General features: G+C 48.5%; 1 pseudogene; it reads right to left on the reverse strand.

The window, feature by feature from the left end:
• Positions 1-8,185: 8,185 nt before the first annotated feature.
• Positions 8,186-8,314, reverse strand: LOC142576912 (U5 spliceosomal RNA; annotated as a pseudogene).
• Positions 8,315-20,242: the final 11,928 nt, after the last annotated feature.

Here is a 20,242-nt window from a genome sequence, read left to right on the forward strand (position 1 = left end):
GATTAACCAAGTCTAACCATGCTATACCTTAGCTTTCGCTACGTATATCGTGGCATAGCCGAGCTAAGCCCATACCAGTTTCTCATGGTTCATTTGTCTGGACGTGGCGACGCGGCGACTCGTCAAGCAGATTACACCATGCCTATGGGCCAACCAATTTAGCTCAGTATGTCTCACAATATGATGTAGTAACTTTACCTTCATCTCCCGTTTATATTTCCAATCACCGGCCAGTTATCCTTGAAGTTTGCTTCCCTGCGTCTTCATCAGCAAGACCTTGGCGCCTTGACATCCGCGCCCTACATGACGCGCACTGGCGCTCGTGTTTGTCACGAGTCTTGCGAACCTCTGTTTCTAGTTCCGACCTAGGGTCATAGGACGCACTCAAGGTGCAGTGGCGTCTGCGTTGTTCAGCCGAAGGTCGTGCACTCAGTCGACGCACGTCAGAGGGACTGGCGGATACTGCCACGAAGCTCCGTATTGCCCTTCGGTCAATCAACCGACTCCGCTGATGCGGTCACGGCAGCGCGAGGTACGCAGGCGTATCCAACACCTCATCGCAGCGTCGTCTTTGCCAGCGTCTGCTTGGCGATGCAGACGTAATGCGTATGCACACCTTGAAGTTCTGCGCTTTGCAAGAAACTCAGTTTCAAGACTGCCGAATGCATTCGGTTCTGTAGCCCCTAGAGCACTTCGTGTTTTGTCGCCTCCCATGCGGGATTATACGCTCTTTGTATCGCATTTTGAAAACATGGCGCGTATGAATGTGCGAATGGGTCATGATAACGTCGAAATGCTTAGTGAGCTGCCTCAGTTTCCACCTGAAGTCGCTGAACGTCTTTGTGCACAACCGTCAGTTGACGAGGTAAAAGCAGCATTATCTTCCATGAAGCGTGGCTCGGCCCTAGGACCCATGGAGTTTTATTTAACATTCTGGGAAGATATTTGTGCCACTTTCGTGTCTGTTCTCAGCCGCTGCTTTGAGAACTTTGAATTCGAGTCTAGTTTTCGCGATGGTTGTATTGTGCTGATACCTAAGCACAATCCATCATCAGTTCATCCAGAAAAATGGAAGGCAATCACGCTTCTCAACGTTGACTACAAAACCTTTACGGTTGTTCTCACCCGACGCTTGCGAGGCCTAATGCCTTCCTTAATAGGTTACTCGTGGTGTTCGTCAAGGGTGCCCTCTATCCCCAGTGCTCTTTGTGCTCAGCCGTGGGCCATTTCTACGCTCAGTACTGAGAGACCCTCACGTGTGCGGTCTCACACTGCCTGGTAGCGGTGTTGTGAAGGTGACAGCCTTCGCCGATGACATCACATTGTATCTCAGGAATGAAGATAGCTTATCCCGTTGCCTTCGAATTTTCCCTGAGTACGGAAATATTTCAGGTGCTGCGCTAAATTTTTCAAAATGTCGTTATGCGTTCATTGGTTCACCACAGACACGCATAAGTGCTATTTTCCGTCTTCAAAGGAGCGACTCTATTCGTATTTTAGGCATTGATTACACCTATGATGGCATATCAGACTCTGTGTGGCTCTCAATTCTTGAAGATATAAGGCGAAATATTCAAGAGGTTCAAGCGTATGATTTACCTTTATATTAAAAAGAAGGTGCTTAGCACAGTCTGTAGTGTGCGGCCGTGTGTGGTACGTTTGTCAGGTTGTACAGCCACCATTACGAGCTGCAGTCCATTAATGGTTGCTTCCTCTGGTCGGGAAGTACAGAACTGGTCGGTCGCGCGGTACTTGGCCAACCACGCACTCACGGTTGGTTCGCTTTCCCATCCGTGTCTGTCCGCTTCCGGCTGCCTGCTGCTTGCTCTTCGATTTCTGCTCCATCTGTTACAGCGTGATCCGTGCACGGCGCGTGTACTCGCCTGCTATTTCCTTGGCACAAAAATTCGTTACATGTTACCATGCGTGCACTTAAATCACGGACCACAAGTGTAAAACGCACCTGCATTTTACTCTACGGCGGTAGCACATTATCGCCACATACAACAGGTATGTTCTGATGTAGACGTTTTTGAAAACCGTGTTGTGAATACAGTGTAAGCCTTACTTCTTCCTCTATATAGTTCCTCGAGCGCGCCACGCACGTTCCATTAATGTGTCGTGGGATGCAATAACGGGATCTGTTCTGCCTGGCCAACTACGTGACTTCATGTAGCGTCTAGGGTGGCAAGTGCTTCCAACTCGTGACAGGTTAGAGTGGTGGGGCGCGTCCCATTTTTTTTGCTGTGTCCAAATTGCCCCTTTCAGGAATCCAATAAACGTGTGCTGCTGCAACGCGTCGTTGCCAGGGTATTTTGGAGGGCCGTGCATACTGGTTTCCGTGGCATTGGATTTAACCCCTTTATTACATCTGGTCGCTGCTCCTGTGGCCGCTTCGCGCGACTTTTAATTGCCGTGGGGGCCTTTTGCCTATGGCGTAACCGGTTCGAGGCAGTTGCCGCAGGACATCGTCGCCGTGCTCTGTTTCCTCTTCTGGGGAGGTTCCACTTTGAGCTACTGTCGTTTCTGTCAGTGGAGTGGTTCTTTCTTGCAGAAGAAGAGTTCCTTCGACAGTGGTCATGCCGTTTCCTGTCGGTGTCTTATAGACGCGTACGGCTTAATTTTCGACCAGCCTGGTTCTTGTTGCGAGGCCATCAGATGTGGTCACTGAATGTGGACAGAATGTAGTGCATGTGACTTGTGTGTGTGGGTGATCTCGTATACTTGATCATTTTTGTATATACTCATCTCATAGCAACACTTCAAAATTATGTAAAATGTCTCTGTCGCTTCATTGTACATTTGTGCACACTGTATATATCAACGTCATATTATATAACGTGACAATTAGTTTCTGTGTAGCTGTGTGTTGCATGGGTCTATGTAGTTATGTGTTAGTGAGTGAGGACTCGGAGACTTCCTTGAAGACGTGCCGTGTATACAGTGCTTCGTACTTTGTATATTTCATTGTCCTGGTAGAATTGTGCCGTGATTGTGACTCAGTGTTCGTATCGTCTCTTGTTGAATAAACTTTTTCTAAACACAACCTTTTGCCTTTTACTAAAGGCTACCGTGGGGAATGAGCCTACTGGCCAATTTTTGTGAGGCCCGAATTGCTTGAGTGGAACCTAATATGTCAACCCAAAACCAGATTGTCTCGATACATGTGTGTGCCGCCATACCGGGTGATCATATTTAGGTACTGTGGATTTTTAAAAAATCAGCTGTTGCAGCTACGACAAGTAAAATCCACCAATTAACTTCTTTTTTACTTACTTTATGGCTCGTAGTGTAATTCAGCAATTGTAGCCGGTGAGCTTGCAAAACGTATCCAGTTGAAATGAATTTCCAGGTTGACACCAGTTTCGAGATATTATTTCACGAAATATGGATTGAAATACATGAGCGTTCCAATTACTTTTGTGCTTCAATGCAGAAATGATGGTTTTGTCAAAAAAGTAAGTGGAACACTAGTGCATTTCTAGGGCGAGTTTCATGGTGCGTATCTCCAAACTGGCAGTCATTCTGGAAATTAATTACATGTGGATACGCCTTGCAAACTTACCGGCTACAAATCGTAAATTGCAAGATGTGCCTTAAGGTTATGAATTCAGAAGGCAATTAGGGTATTTTTGTTAATTAGTCGAACATCAGTTTCTGATTTCTCGGGCAAGTAATGTCCGCCTCTAGGAATAATGAAGCTCAGGGACTAGAATTATGTTATCTGCTACTGCCAATGTATAAATTACGTAAAACTTACAAATGACCAACCTGTATGTTCTTAACGGACTACGTATGTCCCGGTTAAGCCTTGTTGGCAGCATTTGTTATGTCGTCATCTGTCGACTTTAAACTGGACAAGTCTGGGTTCGCTATCAACACAGTTGATTTGTAAAAGTGACGTACATCCAGTTGTGTCGTAGCAGTGTTGCTTCACAAATCCTCGCAGCAAGATTTTCTTGATTCACCCCCTTCGAACTCTCTGCTCAAACTTCCTGCAGCATGGCCATTCTTCGACATGAAAACATCGCCACATACATTTGTCATTCCGACATACCTAATAATATTTGTATTTATTTCCCAGTGCAAGCACCTCCTCCAAATAAGGGACATGTCTCTGTGTGAGGCGGCAGCAAATGCAATGAAACCAATGCGTTATCGTGGTCCTCAGGACCCTGCCCAGCCCACCTTCGTCCGTGCACTGACCAACCAGCCTACCGACGTCAGCTTCGTGCCCTGATAGCCCTGGCCAGCCCACCGCCCTCGGCACCTCACCTAATTCATATCCTCAGGGCCTGCCTAATCCACCTACTTTCATAAGATATGGATCCTTGGCACTTGCTTGTAAATAAACTGCTTTAACCTAACCCAGCGTCACCCATTTAGTTGCGCGGATTTAGGTGCCTATTCGTACCTGTTATTTGTAAATGAACTGTTGTAAAATTGTCTTTTAGTATTCTTTTATTATTTGCACGTGTAGAAGACTTTTGGTTCTTGACCTATTATATTTCTATTGCGTTTCCTAGGTACAATCGATGTAGACAGTATGGGGACAATTGGTATCAGAAATGCCACTAGCAAAAGGTTCGCCCTAATGATGCTGCGTACTCTATAGCAAGCGTATTTACAATATTCGTCATCCAAAGGGCATTGTCCTTAAGAGGAAGCTTTAGCTCGGGCCCAACTCCCGCGCGCGCTATTCAAATACATGTAAAGCGCAATAACGTTTTTATGAAAAACCACTGGACCGAGTTTAATAATTTTTTTTTGCATTTGAGAGAAAAAGTTGGAAGCGTTGGAAGAGTGGAAGAGTTGGAAGAGTATTGGAAGCGGAATTTCGATTTCATAACTGAATGTTTTAAAAAAGATTTTCAAAAATTCGAGAGCTTGAAAAAAATAGAAGCACAAAGTTTACAATTTAATAGCTCTGCATCAAGAACAGCTATCGCGGTTCTGTAAACGGCATCCATTAGATCATTCAAAGCGGACAAATTCGTTATGTCAATGTATGCCTTACCCGAATATGTTACGTTCTGTACAAGGGTTCTGCAAAAGCTGTATTTTCGTATTACTAAATATTTGAGATTCGTGCGTAACATATCACTTTTGTACGCTTTAGATGTACTATTAGATGCAATTGACGGAATTGTGATATCATTATTCATTGCTGAGTTACAGAGTTGTAAACTTGGTAGTTTAGCTTTCCGAATATGTTTGATTTTTACCGATTTGTTATAAAAAATCGGCAATCTAAATAAACAATTCAAAACTAACAGTCACTAGCCTTCATGTTTTTCTTTTAAACGCAACAAACCTCGCCAAATTTCGTGCAGTGGTAGCCGAGAAAAAGGAATTCTCCTTTCACATTTATTTAGACAGGGGCACCCAAGCTAAAGCTTCCGCTTAAGCTGACAATAATAATGGCAGCGATATGGCTCAGCGCTGGCGCTGCGCTAGCAACAGATTGGCTGCTGCGTTGGCATAATGTTCGAAAAACCTTGGCCTTAACTCTGGGCCAGCATTGGACTGGGCTCAATTTGACCATTATGCCTGCGTTGGTACAGGAGTGCTACCAATTTCTGCCAGCATTGAGCCATGCTTGGGACCATTGCTGGTGTGCTTCGTGGGTCGACGTTAATTATCGCCAATCAGAGCAAACAGCACAGAAAACACAGCTTACATCGATTCCCACAGTGCGTGGGATCCGCATAAACTTTCTTTCCCGGTATCTAGCCACCCCACCAAACGTATGGGTAAAACCCTATAGCGTTAGGGAAATCCTGGACATTAATAAAATTTGGACATAATACAGTGATGAATCGAGACACTTTCCGGGACAGTGCATGGCGCACCGAAGGGTTAAGCGTGTTTCAGCTGGCTTCAATGTGCTTATCATGCTCTGACCCCCAAGACACATTCTGTTTTATACTCTACTATTGGAATAATTTAAAAACATCTCAAGCGGATGATCGCCCAAACTGTATTTTCTCGAAGTTATTCCCAAGTTCGGTTGGAAAACTCGATCGTATGCATCATTGTGAGGCTTGATAAACCCACCGGAAGCTCTTGAATCGCTTCGCACTACTGGTATATTAGCCCTGTTTACAGCATACACTGCGTAAAACACAAGGCATAACATACTATTTGCCAAGATGCCATACGCAGATGGATTTGCAGCAATATTTTGACGTTTCGAAACTGATCTTCCGGAATGAAAACAAAAGCATGCTGTTGCCATAAGGTCTAGTTTTAACTTTGAGAGCTGTTCAGAAAGTGGACGCATACCCGTCATGAACCACTGTTGATGCCAGCTGATGCGCAAATGTGCTACTTTTGCAGGTCTTGAAGATTGGAAGGAATTGAAGAATGAAAGGCTTCAACATAGGCAGACGAACCGCTTGTGATCCTTGACAAAGGTAAAATATTATCTGTAGTTGAATGGCAAGCCAATCGAATAATTCAGTGGAAACAATATTAAAAGCACACAAAAACTTCTGTGGTAATTTCTGAACTATTCGTAAACATTGTGCCACTTGCTTATCTCCGGGCAGACCGGTGTCATTATCAATGATATGAAACTTGATTCGACACGTATAAACCCTTATCAGCCCTCATCAGTCGTTACCAGCCTTATCGAACATGGGCAGACCTTTATCAACTCTTATCTGCCTCCTTATCAACATAGATGTCAACCGAATCTGTTGCAAAACCACCACTACATTTGCTGAAGGGGGTATGCAATGCTTTATTTTTAGTTCGGGTGCTTTTTTTGAACTTCTTTATTGAAACTTACGTTGTTCTGTGTGTTGTATAATTGTATCATTAAATGTACACATTGTTCAATTCACTTTGCTGAGACCTTGTATTACGTACGTATGAGCAATTGCATTTTTTGCTTGTTTACGGGAGTATGAGCCAATGTTTAGAGGGTATGAGCCATTGAATTCATCTTACGGGACGAACGCACAGGATTCTCGTTGGGTAGGCATACAAATGCTTGTGCATTTAAAATTTTGCGGATCCCACGCACTGTGGGAATCGATGTAGTTGATGCTTTCTGGTCTGTTTGCTTTGATTGACGATAATTGACGGTGATGTTCACGGCGAATGTTCAATTTCTTCCGCGGTTAGTCCAATACTAGGGTGGGTAGTTGTTGTTAAACGTTACCTTGCGTGCGCCCTTCTGTTTGCGTAGCACAAATAATTCATAGTAAGATATGTTTTTTGAGTCATTGCACGCCATTGTTCATAACCTCCGAGAAAGTTAGCACTGTCATTGCCCCACACGGCACATTCCATCGTGGCAGAAGTGTTAAATTGAAATATGGGGCTGTACATGTCAAAACCACAATCTGATTATGAGGCATGCCGTAGTGAAGGACCTTCTGGGGTTCTTTACGCGCACCAAAATCGAAGTCACGAGCGATATCGTATTTCGCTCCTTCGAAGTGTGGCTGTCGCGGTTAGTATCGAACCCACAACCTTGAGTGATGCCATAGCCGCAAAGCTACCGCGACGGGCACAGAAGCGTTGCTTTGACGTGCGACCACAGTCAAGTCTAGTAGTAGCGTTTCCTCGCCTTCTGACGTCGTCTTTTACTTCTCCCCCATCTATGGGAACTGCGAGCGATGAGTGGCAAACTTGTTTCGTGATTTCGCCGATTCTACCCATTCTCTGCCTCCATACACTGTAGGCAAGCGCTGCTGTTTTCGCAATGGTTTTGAGGTGGCTCGCGGATAGTTACAGTTGTCAAGAGGATATTGTGGCTACGGCCAGGGAGCTCCAGAGGGCATTGTGAACGTGCGATGCCATGGAAAGGTCTAAACTGTAAAAACGATTTTCTCGCGTCGCATTTCCTCTCTGGTCGCAGTATATGCACGCTCTGAACCACCTTGCAACGCGTCGTGCACGACAGCAACAGGAGCAGTGGAAAAGTCGAAGGAAGAGTAGAGTCAAAGAAAGCTTCGATTGAAAATTGTCCTGACCGTGCTAGGAATAGTGCTCGCGTTAACAACAGGTGTCGCCTCTCGCGGTCACTTATAAAACAACAGTGCTGATAGCGAACCCAGGCTTGTCCCGTTTAAAGTTAACGCATGACGACAGCCGGGAAGCACGTGCTGCGTCAAGAACCTAGGACCAGCGCACAGGTGTATCACGAGAATCTGCTTTTGGGTTAACATATTAGACCCAATCAAACAAGTGGGGCCTCACAAAAATTGGCCTATAGTCTCATTGGAGTGTCCTTCCTCACGGTAAGCTTTAGTAAAAGGCGAAATGTTAATCCGTGTGGGGTGCTGAGGAGAGACCTGAGCAGCAATTACCTGTCCACCGTGCGGAGCGAGGGATTCGCAGTGACCCTTACACTGTAGTAACGTCAGCTGTTCGATTGACATAAATCATTAATTAGGCATGACGAAATGCGAAGTTGTATCTAACTCAACAGGTACAAGTAAGTTCTGCCCGTAGGGCCTTTAATAGAATCCTTTTGAAATCTTATTCAAATCGCCAGCTGCTACCTACGAACGCGGGCAAAACGCGCAGTGTGTTGCCAAATAACTGCTCGAAATCAAGTTTCAGCTGCCATCACCACACTAAGGTTCGAGCTCCGATGACTGCGGCAATATGCACTTCAGGGCCAAACACGCTGACCGCTGGCCTATCACGTAAATCTGGGAGCTAGCCATGGGCATACGTAATGGTGGAATGGCGAGAAGAATGAAAACAGGCGACACTTTTACGTGCACACGTGGATGCGCATACGTGGGAACGCGAGGTATCTGCTCTTGCTGTGCGGGCGTTCTTACCGGTGCATGTGTCACAGCCTCTGCTGTGAACTTACACTTATTACAGCAAATAACATGCAAAAAGTATGGGGACCGCACATGGATATGCTTCACTGGGTATGCGACGGTGACGCTCTTAAGTGAACCTCTTTGATGCCAATTTTGGTCGCTGTGTATGTGTCAACGGGCAAAGTGACAACTCATTTCTCATTTTCAGACACCCGGAATAAAAGTAGCAAAGAAGAAGAAGAAGGAGAGTGGAACAAGAGTTTCTGCTGACGTCCCTCCGTGTTTCACGTCAGGGACGTCCACCTCTCACGCCATGGTACCTACAGCGTCGTGGACTCTCTCGAAGGCCCAAGTCTTCGATGTTGTCTCGAGGGGGAATGAGACCGTCGTCGACGCAACGGCCTCAATAGTTGGCCTCTCTGAGGTCTACTGCGTTCAGCACATGGGAGGCCTCATCTTCCAAGTCACCGTCAAGAGCATGGCTTCCGTGACTCTAATCATCGATTCTGGCTGCCTTGTCATCGGTGACGAGCGCTGTCCTGTCGTTCCCGTCGGACCGCAGGTCCCCGACGTAACCTGCCTCTTTTTTGCCGTCCTTCTTTCCGAACGAAGTCCTCGTCCAGGCACTATCAACATACAGCAAATTTCTGTCTGTCACCGCTGGTCTTGTGAGCGGACGACCTGGCGTGCTCACGGGCACCCGCTCCGTTCGGATGAAAATGAGCACTAAAATGCCTGTCCCTAATTACTGGCGAGCCTCTGGTGAATGTAACGTTTGACTACCAAGGCTTGCAACGCGCGTTTCATTGATGTGGCCCCAGCAACCACTGCCGCACACAGTGCACCGCAACATTCTGTGACCGTTGTGGTATCCATGGCCACGAAAGCGACGGATGCGACCGTTCTTGTGGGCGTTGCGGGGATGGTCACCCTACGGTCGCGTGCCTTGTGCGGCGTTCATACTCGGACGCTGCTGCTGGAGCCTTTGCCCCCATACCACCGGCGTCAGCTGCGGTCGCAAATGCGCGTGACGCCGTAACCAAAGAAATTGCTTTGATACCATCTTAACCAGCATCGGCAAATTACAAAGAAGCAGCATGCAACTCGGGCAACTACAATGCGCCATGTTCGCCAGCCTCCTCTACCAAAAAAGGAGATCGTGCTATTGATGACATGGGGGATCGCAACACGCCATATTAGCTGGCCTCCCAAGCAGCGAAGGCCACGCATACTGTGGGCGATAGCGCCTCCACTTCGGCTGTTACCATCAGTCCTCCTGATCGCACCGAGGTTTTAAACACGGCTTGAACACCTGACCCTGCGATTTCTACTGTCGGTACACCCACGAAATCTGCTGTGGCTTCATCTACCTCAATTGCGTCCCCTACAACGCCGCATCCGTCGCATCTGAATGAGCCCGGGGCAGCCGAAGTTGTCGGCGGCGATGAAATCAATCCCGTAGCCCTACCGCTCCCGACGTCATCATCATCAGAAAACAGCGTCAGCCTCGGAGTTGACAGCAGCGTTCGATTCTCGCCAAGCCTGGATGGACTCAGCGCAGAAATGGCAGTCCCACGAGACGTAGAGAGTGTCCATGCGTCAGCTTCTGGCTCGAACGGCACCCCGGATCGCCCCACCCGAGTTACAGCGGCCAAAGAAACCTCGGCCTTCTTAGAGAGGGTCGAAGAAGTGACGTGTGTACTGCACACGTCACTGCACATTTGTGTTTGCAAGAAACAAATTTTTTTACCATTGGACATGTTCTTGGTTTCAAGCGTCCTTTTCATTCATTCAGACAGACAGACAGACAGACAGACAGACAGACAGACAGACAAACAGACAGACAGACAGACAGACAGACAGACAGACAGACAGACAGACAGACAGACAGACAGACAGACAGACAGACAGACGAACGGACGGACGGACGGACGGACGGACGGACGGACGGACGACTGCAAACTGGGCGATATTCCCAAAGAATTAAAGCACCCGTCGTGGTTGCTCAGTGGCTATTAGCCCCGAGAACGAATTACAGGGGCGCTGCGAACGCCGCTCGCGTGACGTCAGGGCAAGGACTCGCGCCTGTCGTCTGCTACAGTTCGGGCGTTGTCCGGGCGCTTTCTGCGGTGTTTTCGTTTGTTCGCCCTTGTTCTTTCTGCTTGTATACTTATGGTGGTCGTCTCAAATATATTTTTACGACGTCTTCCTTTGCGAACACTTATTCAAAGAACTTATTTCTTAGACAACAATGCAGCTCTCAAAGGCAACGCTACAGTGCCAGCCGAAGGAGCGCAAAAGAGCCCATTCCGGGTTTTTCATGCGCGAATGGACAATCGCAAAAACATAGCATACAGAAATCCAGTTATGATACAATACCTGCCGCGGTGCAATGAGTATGTCTCAAACGCTGGCTATATATGACTTCTACAACAGTTTAGTTGACTTTAATCCGGTAAAACAGGTTTGTTCACCTAGGATTGTTCATGGTATAATATCGAATTTTTGCATTTCTTCACAGAAACGCCCTGCAGTAACACGGGAACTTAACTAATACTGGAGTTTAGATTCTACAAGCACCAATTACTTCTTTAACTGCTTGTCAACATTAGGCGGTTCTTCACGTGTTTAGTTTAAGCGGCGGAAATTTGAAGTAACGTTAATGAAGGCTTACAGCTATTTACAGAATACAAATACGAATGTACCAATATATATTTCCTTTTCCGTGATAGACGTTCAACTCACTCGAGAAATTTACTGGTGCTTGTTCATTGAGGAATATACATGACCAATCTGTTTGGCGAATTAACTGACACAGGCTGCTCGGTCCAATTTTTTTAGTGAAGTATGCCTGTTGGACCGCATGGCTGCAGCCAGAAAGAAGTCGAAGCGTCACTCATTAGTAGTATGGGACACATTGAAGATATCGAAATTCCCCGGTGGATGGTCAGAAATCAAGTGAAAGTATATGCAACGCCTGTGGTGCTTTCTTTATGAATGCTTGCGATTGGATTGGAGCAAATTTTATTTAGACTGCAGTTGGGCAAGGTTCTCTTTTATGTACCGACGAAGCGAATAGTTATCCGTGTGTATAATTAAAGAACGCTGCATCGAGACATCATGAGACAGAAGGCGCTTGAATTTTCCTTTTCTAGGCAATCTAAGCTGCGCTGTAGTAGCTCGAGAACAGTTTAGCCACTCCCGTTGGCGCTGTAAAAAGTGCTTTATAGTTTCCAGTCGAAGTTGTAGTGAACTGATGGGTTTCGCGAACATAGCGTGCCTCGCCATACCGACAGTCGATTGTTACCGTTACGTGATAAGGGGTGTGCCATATTGTCGATAAAGGCTACTGAGGGCCACTATGAAAGATTTCATCACTTTCAATTGATTGGCTTTCGATCTTAACAACTAAACTTTTCTCTCAGGTGATTGCTACTATGGTGTTTGTGAATTAACTATATAAATACTTTACATGACGCGCCCTTGTGTTAGCAGCCATGATGAATTCGTTTTTTGGAGGCCTGTTTCAGAGGAGGACGAAAGTAGCAGCAAACTTTTTCATAAGAAATCCGCGCCTATGTTTTACGGAATGGCCATATTTGAAAAGAACAACACACCAGAGTAATAAGAATCATGATGACAGCTTTGCTGGGCAGTGTCTTTCTAACATCGGATAACATGCTGACGCCAGTTACCAAGATTTTTCTTCCAAGTAAAATGCAATGTCGCTCATAGCTAAATACTAAGGGAATGTTAAATGTTTAGCGAACCCGCCGCGGTTGCTCAGTGGCTATGGTGTTAGGCGGCTGAACACGAGGTCGCGGGATCGAATCCCGGCCACGTCGGCGGCATTTCGATGGGGGTGAAAACACCCGTGTACTTAGATTTAGGAGCACGTTAAGGAACCCCAGGTGGTCGAAATTTCCGGAGTCCTCCACTACGGCGTGCCTCATAATCAGAAAGTGGTTTTGGCACGTAAAACCCCATAATTTAATAATTAAATGTTTAGCGAGGCATCATACACAACTTCGCGTGTTGAATTTGCAGACATTCTTTTTACGCAAAATTTACGGGTAGACACGGCGCATATGTGCATTGCAAAACCAGTAGACCCTTTTAACGCTACATAGCTTGCGATATCCCAGCCGCAAAGTTTCTCCACTCATGCGCTTTTGAAGAAGATATTAGACAGTTTTAGTTACACGTACGTAGAGGCTTTGCGTACGTAGAGCTTCTACGTGTGAGCAGTGCGCATGCGTAGAACGTAGCGGGCGCGCGCCCGTCTCATGGACGTACATGAGATTCAATTCTTTGCGTGCGTTTCTTGCGCACGTAGACAGCTTCGCGCGTGAGTTCCGCAAGATCGCGAACAAGCGATAGCGGGCCGCGCGCGCGCAGACGGCTCGCATCGAAACACGGCGACAGGATTGAATTGGCTACCGCCGTGTTCACATTTCCCGATAGATGGAGCTACGGGGTCCCTCTTGGCTTGCGTCGCGTACATGTAGCTAAAAGCGTTTCAGATGGCGTGCACGTAGGGTACGTAGGCCTTTCACGTTTGCGTACGTGAAGCCTCTACGTACGTATAACTAAATCTGTCTACTGTGGTTAAGGCATGTCAGCTGAAAGAAGCCGACGTATCCTTCAGTACGTACGGCTCGAACCACCCATACCCCAAGCATACACGAAAGGAACGAGCGTGCGCGGCATCCGAGCGAGCCGGAGCGAGTGGCGTCCTGGCCGTGACGGCACTCGCCAGAGGGCGCCGCTCCTAATTCTCGCCGCTAATGGTGTTGGGCTGCTGAGCACGAGGTCGCGGGATGGAATCCCGGCCACCGCGGCCGCATTTCGATGGGGGCGAAGTGCGAAAACACCCGTGTACTTACATTTAGGCGCACGTTAAAGAAGCTCAGGTGGTCGAAACTTCCGGAGTCCTCCACTACGGCGTGCCTCATAATCAGGAAGTGGTTCTAGCACGTAAAACCCCATAATTTAATTTTTCCAACTAAAGTGCAGCTTCTTTTCCCGAGGCCCAGGTGTACTATGTGCAAGTTCCGTGCTTGTGCATAAAACCAAACCTATAGCGATGCTCAGGAAGGTTTTCTTTCTTTTGCCGGGAACGTTTCTTTCAGATTATATATATGTGTCACCATCTCGAGCTCCTATGTTTCCCGATTGAGTGTTAGCCCATTGTTTAGGAAGACAGCGAGCATATTTATTGAAAAACGAAGTAAGGCTAACTTTACCTTCAATCGTGTTCACAAGTACACATTAAAATTTAAAGTAAGACGTGTGACACGAAGTTACAAAAATTCCAAAACAAGGAAACCGTGAAACGTTAGCGGGCGAAACATGGGTAATGCAGCACACCGCTTTACGAAAAGTACGGCGACAGTACGACAAAAGGCATGCATCGGGTGGTCGTGCAAAAGCTAGAGTTCAAGGAACGCCCGCCGGAACGACTGGTGCGTTGTGTCACTGGGCGTGCAGGTCAGCGGGTGTATCCCTTGCTCCCTTGCGCAAAGGAAGCATCGGATGCGCGTCCCCAACGGAGATCCGTTGCACTTTCTCTTCCAGCCTCTCTTCTGAAAACAGAACGGAATACAGTTTGTCAGTTTATTTTCCCGACATGAAATCTATAATTCTGACCAAATTTGATAGCGATTAAAGCATTGAAATGTTCAATAGCAAGTGACAGTGACAAGAACTTTATTGGAGTGTCGTAAGGAACTTGATTGGGCGGAACCGAAGGCTCCCCAATCAAGTTGGTGGCTCCGCCCACGACGGGACCAGGAGGTGGTGTCTCTCAGCGACGTCGCGGGCCCTCTGGACGGCCTGTAATTGGTGCACAATAGCAAATGCCCAAATTTTACTAATCGAATACCATCGGCCGTGGTAATTCTGTCGCTATGGCCTTGCTGCAAAGCACGAGGTCGCGGTGTTGCGTTTCGCCTGCGACACGTGGTTTTGCCGGCGCGACTGCGGCGGGGCGGCAGACATTTTGGCCCGATCGTCGTCGCCGCAACACTCATCGGCAGGTGTTTCCAGGCGCGACTGCGGCGATGCGACCGCAAAGGATCACCCTCTCATTCCAGTCATTGTGCCCGAACCAGGCGATGCGAAAGCAGGGATCATCCTCTCATTACCGTCATTGTGCCCGACCGGCAGCGCTACGACAGGGTGCTACGAGATCGTGCTCGACATGGTGCTACGGCAGCGCTACGACAGGGTGCTACGAGGTCGTGCTCGACATGGTGCTACGGCAGCGCTACGACAGTGTGCGTCACCATTAGCCCATTGTACATTCACGTGCTCGTCTTTTGAGGGGTTCCTTCTTGCCCTCAACTGCGAGAGTATAAAAACAGCTGCCCCCGGACGCCAAAAGGAGGGCTCCGATTTCTTCTGTTGAGTGAAGTGCTCTCCCGTCTCTCTACTTCGGTCAAACCTGACCGCCAACTCTTTGCGATGTTAAAATAAACAAGTTGTTTCGTTGTTACCAGTCGACTCATGCTTTGCCGGGACCTTCGGATGCTTCCAGTTGTACCCCAGGCCGCCAGGCCAACGCTACCCTTGGGGCTTGCGACCCAGGTACAACCACGGGCGTCAGCGCCGAGTTCCCAACAGATCGTACCAGCGGTGCGATCCAAACATCTGGTGGCAGCGGTGGGATCGCCTCCGACTTCAAACAACTGTCTGCCAGCGGTGAGATCGCGACAACGGAGGCCAGCAGCGAAGAGATGCAGTTGACTGTATGCTGAACAGCTCAACGACGATCCGGGAGCAGTGCAACGAGCCCTGTGTGATGACTGGTTGCCTGCAGCGGAACGACTGCGCTGGACTCTTGGCTGCGAGGTTTGGTGAGTGCGGGACTTTCTTCTTCTGAGCTTTGCCAGGCTTTTGTTAGTGTCAGAAACAGAGCTGGTAATTGTGGTTGTCGTTGCTGCCGGGTTAGTTTGCGGCAAGACAATAGTAAGCAGTAGAGAAAGCAGCATTCAGAGCAGCCATGGATTTGAAGTCGTTGCGCAAACCGAAATTGTTGGAGCTTGCAAGAGAGTTGGGTCTGGATGTCTCGGACAAACTCAGAAAACCAGAACTGCTAAAGGCTATTCTTGAGTTAGAGGCTGAGGATGACGAGCTGTCGGAATGCCTTGAGACTATTGAGGAGAGGTCAAAAAGACAGGAGCGCGAACTTAAAGAGCAAAAAGAGAGACAGGAGCGCGAACTTAAAGAACAGAAAGAAAAAGAAGAGCGTGAACGTAAAGAACAGAAAGAGCGAGAGCAACAAGAGAAAAAAGAAGAGCGCGAACACGCTTTGGAAATGAAGCGTCTCGAGGTAGAGATGGAACGCGCTCGTAATGGAAGTCAGGCACACGGTGCAGGAGAACGAGTATTGTTCAAAATGACTGACCTGATGCGGCCGTTTAAGCTTGGAGAGGACATTGGTTTGTTCCTGGTTAACTTTGAGCGAACGTGCGAGAAGCAGGGGTTCTCTCGGGAAACGTGGCCACAGCGCTTGCTCACTTTGTTACCCGGCGAGGCGGCCGACGTAGTCGCTCGCTTGGATAGAGAGGAAGCAGAGGATTTCGACAAAGTAAAATCGAGTCTGCTAAAAAAGTACCGGCTGTCTGCGGAAGCGTTCCGTCGGAAGTTTCGGGAAAATGAGAAAGGCAAAAGTGAGTCATATACAGAGTTTGCGTATAGGCTTATGTCGAACATGCAGGAGTGGCTCAAAGAAGAGAAAGCGTTTGGTGACCACGATAAAGTTCTGCAGTGTTTCGGGCTAGAACAGTTTTATAGTCGGCTACCGGAGAACGTGCGATACTGGGTCTTGGATAGGCCAGACGTTTGTACGGTGGCTAAAGCCGCTGAGCTAGCCGAGGAGTTTGTGACGCGTCGGGCTCGCGGAGCTAAGGACGGTAAAAAGGGTGAATTTGGCTCGAAGTTTGAGAGGCCGAAGTTCACACCCATGAGAGCAAAGGGGAACACGCGTAGTGCGGATGCGAGTGGAAGCAGTGCGACCGAACCTAAGGAGACGGCGGCAGCCGAAGCCGAACGCAGAAAGCGGTTCGAGATGAGGCAAGCGCGCGTTTGTTATACGTGCCAGAAGCCGGGTCACTTTTCGGCGCAGTGTCCGGAAACAACCCCAAAAGTTGTGTTTTTTTCAATAGGCAGCACTGACGAGAACATGAAGCTTCTCGAGCCTTACATGCGAGACCTCCTCGTGAACGGGAAAGAGTGCCGAGTGCTTCGCGATTCCGCAGCTACGATGGATGTAGTTCACCCGTCTTACGTAGAACCCCATATGTTCACGGGCGAGTGCGCATGGATCAAGCAAGCCGTGGAAGCTCATAGCGTGTGTCTGCCGGTAGCAAAAGTGCTTATTGAAGGACCTTTCGGAGCGCTTGAGACGGAGGCGGCAGTGTCATCTATGCTGCCACCCCAGTACCCGTACCTATTTTCAAACAGGTCCGATCACCTCCTGCGCGAGAAGGGGCTTTTGTTTGGTGAAGCTAGTGTTCAGGCCTTAACCAGATCGAAGGTTCGGGAGCTCGCTGCAAAGGCGGTAGTTGCGGGGCCGACGTTATCAAACAACGAAAAAGGGTCAGAGGCGCAGCAAGCTGATATTCAGAGCACGCCCGAACTGAATAAACTTGAGTCTGTAACGTTAAAGGCGCCAGATACTGGAGAGGAAACGCCCGACACGGGAAAGCTAGAAGAGCTATCTACTGATTTTCTCATCGCGCCTACGTCCGACGGACTTGATAGGTTGCTAAAAGTCAGCCGGTCGGCTTTGATAGCCGAGCAAAAGAAGGATGGTAGCCTAGAAAACATACGCTGCAATGTCAAAGAAGGTATCGCCAGGAAAACTGCGCGTTTTGTGGAAAGAGGTGGAGTCCTGTACCGGAAGTATCTAGACCGCCGAGGAGTGGAGCTCGATCAGCTGATCGTGCCTCAATGCTATCGTCAGGATCTGTTGCGCTTGTCACACGGGGGTTCGTGGTCCGGACACCTAGGAGTTAAGAAAACTAAGGACCGTCTCTTGCAAGAGTACTATTGGCCAGGGTGTTTTCGGGACGCAGACCATTTCGTGAGGACATGTGACACTTGTCAGCGGGTGGGCAAACCAGGGGACAAATCAAGGGCGCCGTTGAAATTGGTACCTATCATAACGGAGCCTTTTAGACGGCTCGTTATTGATACTGTGGGACCTCTGCCGGTAACAGCCACGGGGTACAGACACATTTTGACTGTGATCTGCCCAGCGACAAAGTTCCCTGAAGCAGTGCCGCTTAAAGAACTCAGCTCAGTTGAGATAGTCAATGCACTACTGTCCATATTTGCGCGAGTTGGTTTTCCTGCGGAAATCCAATCAGATCAGGGCACAGTGTTTACTAGCGCTTTGACGACAACTTTTCTCGAAAGGTGTGGGGTAAAGCTGTTACACAGCTCAGTGTACCACCCACAGTCGAATTCCGTTGAGAAGCTCCACTCCGTCATGAAGCGCGTGTTGAGAGCGTTGTGTTTTGAACATCAAACTGACTGGGAGCTGTGTCTGCCTGGGGTGATGTTTGCGTTAAGAACCGCGCCGCATGCAGCTACGGGGTTTTCGCCAGCTGAACTGGTGTACGGTCGCTCGCTTCGATCTCCGCTTCGCATGCTTCGAGAATCGTGGGAAGGTAGGGGCGACGACCCAGTCGTGGTGGAGTACGTGCTTAAGCTCCTCGAACGCTTAAGAAGGGCACAGGAGTTGTCAGGTGAAGCAATGACAAAGGCCCAGCAGAGGGCCAAGGTTTATTATGATCGGACAGCCAGGGCCCGTCGTTTTGAGGTTGGCGATGAGGTCATGATATTGCGCACATCGCTAAACAACAAACTAGACGTGCAGTGGGAGGGCCCAGCACCAATTGTTCAGAAACTGTGGGACGTTAACTACGTGGTAAGTCTGCCAGGAAAGCGGAAAGCACAGCAAGTTTACCACTGTAATCTGCTCAAACCTTATAGACAAAGGGAAGCAGTGGTGTGCATGATGGTAAACGTTCCTGAAGAGCTTCCGGTCGAGCTTCCGGGACTAGGCTCAGTGACGAACAGGGAAGACACCGGTCCAGTCATTAGTGACCTTATCAGTAAAGCACCGCTGTCGCCCGAGCAGAAAACCGAACTACACCAGCTATTACAAGAGTTTCAAGGTCTGTTCTCTGAGAGGCCTGGTAGGACTCCTGTACTTACTCATGATATAGAACTTACCTCCCCAGAGCCAGTACGATCCAAGGCGTATCGGGTGTCACCCCGCCAGAGCGATATTATGGAGGCTGAGGTAAAGAAAATGCTACAGCTCGGTGTTATTGAGGCAGGTGAGAGTGATTATACCTCCCCTTTGATTTTAGTTGAGGTACCGGGCAAGGAACCTCGTCCTTGCGTCGACTACCGCAGGCTTAATTCCATCACTAAGGATCAAATTTATCCGATCCCTAACATCGAGGAGCGCCTTGAGAAAGTTAGTAGCGCTCAGTTTATTTCCACCCTAGATCTTGTCAGGGGTTATTGGCAGGTTCCACTTACAGAAGAGGCTAGTAGGTATGCGGCGTTCATTTCACCAATGGGAACATTCCGTCCTAAAGTGTTGAGTTTTGGTTTGAAGAACGCGCCATACTGTTTTTCAAGCCTCATGGATAAAGTGTTGCGGGGACAGCAAGAATTCGCTTTACCGTATCTAGACGACGTAGCGATATTCTCCGCATCCTGGTCTGAGCATATGACGCACTTGCGGGCAGTGCTAACCCGCCTGCGCGAAGCGGGCTTGACAGTCAAGGCTCCTAAGTGCCAGTTAGTACAGGCCGAGGTTGTCTACCTCGGTCACGTGATTGGTCAGGGTCGTCGCCGCCCCTCTGAAATAAAAGTGGCCGCTGTGCGAGACTTTCCGCAACCGCGCACAAAGACCGATATTCGGTCGTTCTTGGGTGTCGCCGGCTACTATCAGAGGTACATCCCTAGGTACTCTGATATCGCGGCTCCCCTGACGGATGCTCTAAGAAAAACAGAGCCTCAAACAGTCGTCTGGGACGAGACAAAGGAAAGAGCTTTTAGCGCCCTAAAGAGTGCCCTAACAAACCAGCCTGTGCTACGATCGCCAGACTATACAAAAGGGTTCGTTGTTCAGTGCGATGCTAGTGAGCGAGGCATGGGCGTTGTACTGTGCCAACGGGAAAATGGAGAAGTAGAACACCCCGTCCTGTATGCTAGTCGTAAGCTGTCCAGTCGTGAGCAGGCGTATAGCGCCACCGAGAAAGAGTGTGCGTGTCTCGTGTGGGCCGTTCAGAAATTGTCATGCTATCTAGCCGGCTCGAGGTTTATCATTGAGACGGATCACTGCCCTCTCCAATGGCTGCAGACCATCTCTCCCAAAAATGGCCGCCTCCTGCGCTGGAGCCTCGCTTTACAACAATATTCCT

The sequence above is a fragment of the Dermacentor variabilis genome, chromosome 3 (assembly GCF_050947875.1).
Source record: "Dermacentor variabilis isolate Ectoservices chromosome 3, ASM5094787v1, whole genome shotgun sequence".
In the NCBI taxonomy this organism is placed as follows: Eukaryota; Metazoa; Arthropoda; class Arachnida; order Ixodida; family Ixodidae; genus Dermacentor; species Dermacentor variabilis.